The sequence below is a fragment of the Pantherophis guttatus genome, chromosome 12 (assembly GCF_059756535.1).
Source record: "Pantherophis guttatus breed Tessera chromosome 12, ASM5975653v1, whole genome shotgun sequence".
NCBI lineage: Eukaryota > Metazoa > Chordata > Lepidosauria > Squamata > Colubridae > Pantherophis > Pantherophis guttatus.
In genome coordinates this window covers 14,327,882-14,333,881 of record NC_142074.1, presented here as the reverse complement: position 1 = coordinate 14,333,881, position 6,000 = coordinate 14,327,882, and the positions used below count along the sequence as shown (strand labels likewise).

The window sequence follows — 6,000 nt, the reverse complement described above, 5'->3', positions numbered from 1 at the left end:
GGCTGCCTTGAATATCATCGCTAATCTTGGGAAGGGGAGAAAGCACAAAGGTACACCAATCAGGGCAGGCTCATATTCATAACCCATTCCCAGAAGCAGAGGATTACAAACATCTGGATGGGGAAAAACAAGCTCAGACTCAACCCCTCCAAGACCGAGTGGCTATGGTTTCCGGTGTCCCATCATAGTCAGCTGGTTCCATCGCTGACTATTGGGGGTGAGACCTTGACCCCCTCAGAGAGGGTTCGCAACTTGGGTGTCCTCCTGAACTCACAGCTGGCCCTAGAAGACCATTTGACGGCTGTGGCCAGGGGGGCTTTTTATCAGGTCCGCCTGATCTACCAGTTGCATCCCTTTCTGGACCAGGACTCCTTGCGCATGGTCACTCACGCCCTTGTCACCTCCCGTCTCGACTACTGTAACACTCTCTACATGGGGCTCCCCTTGAAGAGCACCCGGAGGCTCCAACTGGTCCAGAATGCGGCCGCGCGGGTGATTATGGGAATGACTTGATGCTCCCATGTAACACCGCTCTTGCGTGAGCTGCACTGGCTCCCGGTGGTCTTCCGGGTGCGATTTAAGGTGTTGGTCGCCACCTTTAAAGCACTCCATGGCTTAGGACCCAGGTACTTACAGACCGCCTTCTGTCACCGATAGCCTCCCATCGACCAGTATGCTCCCACAGAGAGGGACTCCTCAGGGTGCCGTCGATCAAACAATGTCGACTGGCGACCCCCAGGGGGAGAGCCTTCTCTGTGGGGGCACCAGCCCTCTGGAATGAGCTGCCCCCGGAGATTCGTAGGATTCCTGACCTTTGCACCTTTCACTGTGCCCTCAAAACGCTATTGTTTCACCAAGCAGGGCTGGCCTAATGCTATTTTAATGGGTTGTCTTTATTTTAGTTTTTTTGGCCAAATTATTTAATACTTTTAATTCGTCTTTTAACTTTTATATTGTTGTGGGTTTTATCTCTGGCTGTAAATCGCCCTGAGTCCTCTGGGAGAAGGGCGGTATAACAATTTAATAAAATAAATAAATAAAATAATAAATAAACATTTTGTGGTCTGCCAGCAGCCTGCGGAGCTGGCAGCGGAGTCGGACAGCGATGAGGCTGAGGAAGAACATGGGCCAGTCCTGGAGGCTGGGGAAGGCCCGGATGAGGGCTCTGCGTCAGAGGCAGAGATGGGGCCAGGGCCATCAGGGAGTGATGTGCAGACTTTGGAGCCTCCAGAGGCTGACAGCAGAGAGGCAGAGGAACAAGAGGAGCCTGTTCCTAGTGCATGTATGAGAAGAGCTGCCAGAAGGCAGGAGCAAAAAGGACGACTCGGGAGTAGGGCCAAGAGATGATTGGCCCCTCCCATAAGGCTTAAAAGACCAGCAATGGCTCTTGGCCCCTGCCAGAAAACAACATTGAGAGAATTGCTTCTTGTTTCACTGTATTCATTTCTTGTCGGCGTCTTCTGCTTCTGAACTTTTGCCAAGAAAACCCAAGGTCGGTGATAAACTGAGGAATGGTGTTTTGAAGAATTTGCTTTCATTCAGGACTACGCTGAGAATGGGTTAATTCTCAGCTGTTCTAATAAAGTCTGTTTTCGAATTGTTTGTATTTAATACTAACTACTTGGGCCTGGGTCACAACAAAACAAGAATTTCAATTCTACTTGAAAAAGTGTGTTTGGTTGGGCTTTCTCACAATGGAAGGTTCAGAAACAAACTTTTCTCTTTCGCATCAGATCAATCGATCGGAATAGAACTGGAAGGGATCTTAGAGGTCTTCTAGTCCAACCCCCTGCTCAAGCAGGAGATCCCATACCATTTCAGACAAGTGGCCGTCCAGTCTCTTTTTAAAAGCCTCCAATGATGAAGTATCCACAACTTCTGAAGGCAAGCCGTTCCAATGGTTAATTGTTCTCACTGTTAGGAATAACGGATGGAAACTGATCAAGGAGAGATTCAACCTAGAAATAAGGAGAAATTTCCTGACAGTGAGAACCATCAACCTATAGAACAGCTCGTCTTCGGAAGTTGTGGGAACTTCATCACTGGAAGCTTTCAAGAAGGGACACAAAATCGTCACCCCAGCCGGAAAGGTTGGGGATCTCTGGCTTATAGGAAGTCAGAGCTTTTTGGTTTCATTGAGGAAGCCCAATTAGAAGTGTTGCAGATGCTACTTCTCAAGTCATGGTTTATCGCCTAAAACTGGTTGGAAGAAGGCAAGTGGGTTATTCTGTTATGAATTGCAACCTTAAAAGGCATCCTTCTGAAGCCTGGGGGTGTCCTCCTAACACAGTAGACTCCATCTGAGCTAAAGGCTGGCAGTCAACACATTTGAAAGCCTGGCCTACGAATGTTGATCTGCTGCGGAGATCCTTTCTGGGTGATGATTAGAGCCCATAATATCCCACCGGGGACATGAAATATTTCTGCTTTAGAAATCGACTTGGTTGTGTTTACATATTCCATCTCATCTCTTTCAATGTGCAACCATGCCTTTGATCCTTCAAAGGCCCTCTAAAAGCTTTAATTGCATATTTGAAAGAAAAGTCAGCTGCTTTGCTAGGTAATGAGGTTAATATATACACCCTCAGCTTCTCTTGCTCTCAAAGCAGGGGTGCTATTCAGCAGGTTCTGACAGGTTCCGGAGAACTGGTAGCGGAAATTTTGAGTAGTTCGGAGAACGGGCAAATACCACCTCTGGCTGGCCCCAGAGTGGGGTGGGAATGGAAATTTTGCAATATCCTTCCGCCAGGAGTGGGTGGGAATGGGGATTTTGCAATATCCTTCCCCCAGGAGTGGGGTGGGAATGGAGATTTTGCAGTATCCTTCTCTGGCTACGCCCACTGAGCCACGCACACAGAACCGGTAGTAAAAAAAAATTAAAATCCATAGACCGAGAGTTGGGGATCCCGGCTACAAGCCATCTATGGTAGGTTCTCAAGCCATTTACGGTGTTTTATCATAATTCATCAGATATGTTAATTCAGGTTTTAGAATTAAAATGGGATTTCCCCCCCCCCCTTCATCAGGGAGTCCCTGTTTTCATTGCAACTTCAAACCAAGTAAGTGGAAAATTACCTGTTTAGGTATCCCTACCCCTCAGCCCTCAGTAGGTGGCAGCATCTGGCTTCTTTTACTTGGGCTGGGAAGCAAAGCAAGATGAAGACTGGATGGTCCTTGGACGGGAGACCACAAAGAAATCTCTGGCTTGTAAAATAGGGCAAAGACCCATTATACTATGACCCAGGAAAACGACCCTCATTAGAACTTGATTTAAATAAGACTTTACAGAGTTTTTTTTTTTTAAAAAAAATAAAAGATGCCCTTTTTTTTAAAAAAAAAGTCTAATTTTCATGCAGGGAACAGCCAGCTACTGACAAATAACCTGCAAACAGCTGCCAGCGTTGTTTTTTTTTCTTTTCTTCTTTTTTTGATGTGCATCTGCTGGTCTCGCTTTTGCAGCTGGCTCGGGCTTCTACCTTTACAATCCAGCTGGTGGCTACGACCTTTCCCCAAGGTCAGCGAGGGCCGAGCTAGCGACCCCCATCGCCTCTGAGGGCGCTCTTTTATCATCAGAGAGAGAGAGAGAGAGAGAGAGAGAGAGAGAGAGAGAGAGAGAGAGAGAGAGAGATTTCCCACCCGCTCGCACCCACGTCCTCCTCTCCTCTTTTAAAGAAAAGGATAGAAACAAAACGATCGATATATCCTGCAGTTTTGCAGCCGGGCGAAAACAGATGGGGCTCTTGTCTGTGCCCCGGTGGAGGATCCCCAAACGGCGGCTGTAGCGTCGGCGGTTCGAATCCCTAGGACAGGTGTCCTGCGTGAGCAGGCGGTAGGACTAGATGACCTCCCAAGGTCCCTTCCAACTCTGTTACTGTTACATTTGTGTTCGAGCGGCTGTTTCCAAAAGGCTGGGAAAGGATCCTTGTAGGATCCGCGTCCCCTTACTTGTAACTTAAAAAGCAGAAACGCCCCTCTCTCTCTCTCTCTCTCTCTCTCTCTCTCTCTCTCTCTCTCTCTCTCTCTCTCTCTCTCTCTCTCTCTGTATCTCTTTCTCTGTATCTTCCATCTTTCACTCTGAATCTGTTTTTCTCTCTTAGTGTCTCTCTCTCTCTCTCTCTCTCTCTCTCTGTCTCTCTGTCTGTCTCTCTGTCTCTGTCTCTCCCCCTCCTCCTTAAAAGACCCTCCAGAGGGGACTTGAGGTTCCCCATGGGCCGTTTTGTCCTCCTGCTCCCGGGGAAAGCGCTGAAGCTCGGTTCTGCCCTGCGATGGGCACCAGCCGGGGATCGCGCGCAGGAGATGCGCCTCCCGAGCCTGGAAAGCCGAGAGGTGGTGGCGGAGGAAGAGGAGGAGGCGCGGCTCCGGCTTCGGGTCCTGCCCGCTTTTCTCCTCCCCTCGGCCGGGCCGGCCGCGCCTCTTCCCTCCCTCCTTCTTCCCTCGCCCTCCTCTTCCTCCTCCTCCTCCTCCTCCTCCTCCTCCCTCCCTCCCTCCCAGCCTCTCGACCGGCCGACAGCTCCACGGCGGTTCGCCTTCTCTGCCGCCACCGGCGCCGGCTCCTCCTCTTCTCGCCTCCGAACAAGATGACAGCCGGGCGGCGGCGCTGGGGCCGGCGGTGGCGGCGCGGAGGCTTCTCGCTCCGGCTGGTGAGTCTGGGGGTTGGCTGGTTGGGTGGGTGGGAAGAGGTCCGCGGGAGAACCGGGGAAGGGGGCTGCGGCCACCGCCCCGTGGAAGGGACCCCAGGCTGGGAAGCTCCCGGAGATGGCCCTTTGCGCCCCCCGGGGAGAGAAGCAGGCTTGGGCTGGGGTCTTGGGGGCAGAGGATGGTCGCGGGGTGGCTTTGCTGCAGGCGGGGGCTCGGCTTCCCACGGGGCCGGGAGAAAGGAAGAGGGAAGGGTTCAGGGCAAGAGCTGCGGAAAGAAAGGCACGCGGTGGCCGGAGAGGGAGGGAGGGAGGGGGAAAGGCCGGCAGAGAGGCAGAGAGGGAGGGGGGGAGGGCGAAGAGCAGGAGGGTCACATGCCCGGCCCTTGGTCCTTTCCACCCCCCCCTCCCTCCTGCTTTCCGGAAGGTGCGCAACTCGAGTGGCATTTGCCGTGCGGGGGCGGAGGGAGAGAAGAGCGACTGCAAAACGGGCGTCCTCCCCTTCCCCGAAGGCACATCGGTCCCCTCTTTTCCAACTGGCTCTGCCCTCCGCTTCGTTGCCAAGTCTCTGCCCCGAAAGTTCAGCTGGAGAAGCGCCTCTTTCTCCGGACGCGGGGTGGACCACACGATTGCTGGGACGTGTGTGTGTACCCCTCTGGCTCGCGGGTCTGGGACCCCGGGCCCCTTTGATTCCCCCCCACCCCACCTCTCCACCCCGTAGCCCGGCTGGTCTCTCCCATCACGACTCTCAGCGGGGCAGCGGTCTCTGCTACCCGCCGGGGAAGGCTCAGTCGGAGTCGCTGCCAGCCGGAGCGGAGAGGAGCGGAGCAGGAGGGAAGTGCTGCCGAGCCTGGGAAAATGCCAGTCGAGACAAGTTCTGCCTTCCCTCCCAGGTGTGATTGCCCGGCCTGAACGGCTGAGTTGGGAAAGGCAGAAGCAACGCCTGGTGGGTACTTCTAATGCCTTTCCAGAGAGTCGGGCTTTGGTTTCGTCGCAAATCGCTTGCTTAGCTCTGCGGCCGGTCTCCACTTGTGGAATTATTTTATTTTATTTTTTTATTTGATTTATATGCCGCCCTTCTCCGGAGACTCAGGGCGGCTTACAGTGCGTTAAGCAATAGCCTTCATACTTTTGTATATTTATACAAAGTCAGCTTATTGCCCCCACAAACTGGGTCCTCATTTCACCTACCTTAGAAAGGATGGAAGGCTGAGTCAACCTTGAGCCTTGGAGAGATTCGAACCAGCAGTAATTGCAGGCAGCTGTGTTAATAACAGGGTGCTTAGACCACTGTACTATCAAGGCTCTTTTTGGGATTGTAGAAACACCCGGGAGCATAGAAGAGTTCAGAGGCAGATGCATAAAT

General features: G+C 52.4%; 1 protein-coding gene across 2 annotated transcripts in view; it reads left to right on the top strand.

Moving 5' to 3' along the window:
• Positions 1-4,341: 4,341 nt before the first annotated feature.
• MID2 (midline 2) overlaps positions 4,342-6,000 on the top strand; it is a 197,194-nt gene continuing 195,535 nt past the window's right edge. The window contains exon 1 of one of the 2 annotated variants that reach the window (XM_034424069.3): positions 4,342-4,640. The gene's annotated coding sequence lies outside the window, so the exon portion shown is untranslated. Of the gene's footprint in view, positions 4,641-5,539; positions 5,581-6,000 lie in introns of those variants that run through there. The other variant, XM_034424070.3, reaches the window with a different exon arrangement.